The 3,784-nt window shown below is 46.3% G+C and overlaps 1 pseudogene; it reads left to right on the top strand.

Annotated features, from left to right (window-relative positions):
• Positions 1–288: 288 nt before the first annotated feature.
• Positions 289–3,388, top strand: LOC149770164 (uncharacterized; annotated as a pseudogene).
• Positions 3,389–3,784: the final 396 nt, after the last annotated feature.

Genomic DNA, 3,784 nt, shown 5'->3' with positions numbered 1-3,784 from the left:
TATGGAAAACAAAGGTGTGTGTGTGTGAGTTTCTCAAATATGCATTTAAACCCTCACTTCTCCTAAAACGAGAAGAAATAAAAGAAATACGGTAGGGCGTATCTAAGTGTGCCATGGCCGGTCCCATGCTCGGGTGTAAAAGGAGGAGGGTTGGGCGTAGGGCTGGCAACCCGACCCTGTAAAACCCCAACCTGCTACAAAAACGCCAACAGAAGAAAAAACAGAAACTGAAAGCCTGAGGGAGGAAGGGTCTTCTTCTGGAAGATTTATGATGCTATGTGGTGAAAGCCGCGAGCCGCGGAAGCCATAAAGCAGACCAACCTTCTATCAAACAGGATAATTAACATCGCAACATGGAATGTGAGGACAACGTATGAGGCAGGAAAAACAACACAGGTAGCAGCAGAAATGAGGAACTACAACCTATCCCTACTGGGCATTAGTGAGACAAAGATGGACTCAATCCGGACAAAGAAGGCTGATGACAGGAGAGATGCTACTGTATTCAGGACCTGAGGAAAATAATGCACCTCATACACAGGGGGTGGGGCTCTTGCTGTCAAAGCAAGTATATAATGCACTGATAGGATGGGAACCACATGGGTCCATAATGCTCACGGCAACGTTTAGGACCAATAAGGAGAAAATGAAGATGAACATCATACAGTGCTAGGCCCCAACAAATGACAGTGAAGTAAAAGATAAGGACCAGTTTTACAATAGACTATAGAATATAGTAGAGAGCTTCCCAGACAAAGACATCAACATCCTCATGGGTGTCTTCAATGCCAAAGTTGGGTCAGACAACACAGGGTAGGAACAAACCATGGGTATCCACGGCCTGGGCAAGATGAACGAAAATGGAGAGAGATTTGCAGACCTTTGGGCACTGAACAACCTGCCAATTGGGGGTACCATTTTCCCCCACAAGAGAATCCACAAGAACACATGGACATCTCCAGACCATGTGACAGAAACTCAGATTGACCACATCTGCATAACCAAGAAGTTCAGAAGATCCCTGCAAGATGTTAGGGTGAAGAGGGGAGCAGATGTGGCATCTGACCACCACTTAGTTGTCGCATGGCTGAAACTTAAGCTGAAGAAGAACTGGATGGGCACCAAAGAGAAGAAAACAAAGTATAACATCAGCCTGTTGAAATATGCAAAAACTAAAGAAGAATACAGACTGACACTTAATAACAAGTACCAAGTGCTACAAGAGCTTCTTGAAGATGAGGAAGACAATGCAAGCAACAGAAGGCAGAAAGTCAAAGAGGCAATATAATCAACATGCCAAGTAGTACTTGGCCCCATGAAGCGCCAACAGAAAGAATGGATTTCAGCTGAAACATTGCGCAAAGTCCAGAAGCGTAAACAGAAAAAAGCAGCAGTAAATAGCAGTAGGACAAGAACTACAAAAGTAAAGGTACCAAAATAGCACACTGATGCCCACAGAGAAGTGAAAAGAAGCATCAAGATAGACAAGAGAAACTATGTTGAAGGAATGGCAGCTGAGGCAGAGGATGCGCCAAGAAGTGGAAACATGAAGAAGCTGTACAACATCACCAAAAAGCTGTCTGGCAAGTACAGCAAAACAGGGAGACCCGTAAAGGACAAGCAGAGAAATGCCATAGCAAGTACAGAACACCAAATTAAGAGATGGGCAGAACATTTTGAAGAACTGTTGAACAGGCCAGCTCCACTAAATCCCCCAGAAATCCACCCAGCCAATGCAGATCTCCCCATAAGCTATGACAATCCCACCAGAGACGAGATCAGGAAAGCCATCACCCAGCTGAAGAACGGCAAGGCAGCTGGACCTGATGGCATCCCAGCAGAAGCCTTCAGAGCAGACTTAGATGCTTCAGTGGAAATGCTATACCACCTCTTTGAGAAGATCTGGGAGGAAGAAGAAATACCGACTGACTGGAAGGAGGGACACCTCATTAAGATCCTAAAGAAAGACGACCTCAGCAACTGCTCCAACTACAGAGGAATCACACTCTTATCAGTACCAGGGAAAGTCTTCAACCGGGTCCTTTTGGAGAGGAGGAAGGCGGCAGTTGACCCACAGTTACGAGATGAGCAAGCGGGCTTCCGGCAGAACAGATCGTGTACGAACCAAATAGCTACTCTTCGCATCATAGTCGAGCAATCGTCTGAGTGGAATTCTTCACTCTATATCAACTTTGTAGATTATGAGAAGGCATTCGACAGCGTGGACCGAAGGACACTCTGTAAACTTCTTCGCCACTATGGCAGCCCAACCAAGCTGGTGAACATGATCAAGAACACTTACAACGGAATGTCCTGCAGAGTCATTCATGCAGGATAGCACACAGACAGCTTCCTAGTGCAGACTGGCGTGAGGGAAGGCTGCTTGTTGTCGCCGTTTCTCTTCCTTCTCGCCATCGAATGGATTATGAAGACATCCACCAATGGGCGGAGAATGGGATCCAGTGGACACAGACAGCTTCCTAGTGCAGACTGGCGTGAGGGAAGGCTGCTTGTTGTCGCCGTTTCTCTTCCTTCTCGCCATCGACTGGATTATGAAGACATCCACCAATGGGCGGAGAATGGGATCCAGTGGACATTGTGGAGTCAACTTGAGGACCTGGAATTTGCCGATGACCTAGCACTCTTGTCCCATAGCCAGCAGCAAATGCAGGACAAGGCCGCCATACTGGCAGCCACATCAGCACAGATTGGCCTCAACATCCACAAAGACAAGACCAAGATCCTCAAGATCAATTATGCCAGTAACAACCCAGTCACACTGCAGGGAAGTCCCCAGGAAGAGGTCGAGCCCTTCATGTACCTGGGCAGCATTATCAACCAGCAGGGTGGCACAGGTGCAGATGTCAAGGCAAGAGCAGCTTTCACACAGCTCAAGAACATCTGGAGCTCCAATGAAATCTCCTTAGCTAAAAAGATCAGATTGTTCAACTCCAATGTGAAGTCAGTCCTACTTTATGGAGCAGGGACCTGGAGAACCACCAAGTCGACCGTAAAGAGAGTTCAGACCTTCATCAACAGTTGCCTAAGAAGATTTCTTCAGATCCGCTGGCCAGACACCATCAGCAACACCACCCTGTGGCAGAGAACCTCCCAGCTTCCAGTAGAGAACGATATCTAGAAGAGAAGGTGGGGTTGGATAGGACACACCGTACGTAAGCCGCCTATCAACATTACCAGACAGGCATTGAAATGGAACCCTCAAGGCAAGTGTAGAATGGGACGACCAAGAAACACTTTGAGGCGGACGTCACTAAGATGGGTCACACCTGGAGTCAGCTTGAAGGGATGGCACAGGACAGAAGCCTCTGGCGATCTTTTGTGGGCGGCCTATATCCCGGCATTGATGACGGGCAAAACTAATATCTAAGTGTAAAAAATACACTTTAAAGATTGTCTTTTTGTATTATTGAAGCGGTTTCCTTTAAACTTTTTCATCTTGATCTCTTTTGTTCATCACAAAATGCGTCAATTATCATACCAAGTTTCGTCCAAAGAGAGAAGTAAATACTATGTAGAAATATGATAGGTTCTGTTTCCCGATCGGTTCCCATATCAACTTATGTCGCGAAGGGACAAAACTCTTTCAAGACTCCTTCATGACGTATCTGCTTTAGCCAGAGTTATTCATCTTTGTCCGTAACTGGGGTAGTTTGACGAATATGCTAGTACTCATGCTATTGAGGCCTAGATTGAGAGACATGAACAAGTAAACGAGAGAGAGAGAGAGAGAGAGAGAGAGAGAGAGAGAGAGATATGTTCAGTT

Source organism: Sinohyriopsis cumingii, unplaced genomic scaffold (genome assembly GCF_028554795.1).
Source record: "Sinohyriopsis cumingii isolate HCF-2022 unplaced genomic scaffold, ASM2855479v2 utg002581l, whole genome shotgun sequence".
NCBI classification, from domain to species: Eukaryota; Metazoa; Mollusca; class Bivalvia; order Unionida; family Unionidae; genus Sinohyriopsis; species Sinohyriopsis cumingii.
The sequence above is the reverse complement of the archived record's forward strand: the minus strand, read 5'-3'. Positions and strand labels throughout refer to the sequence as shown.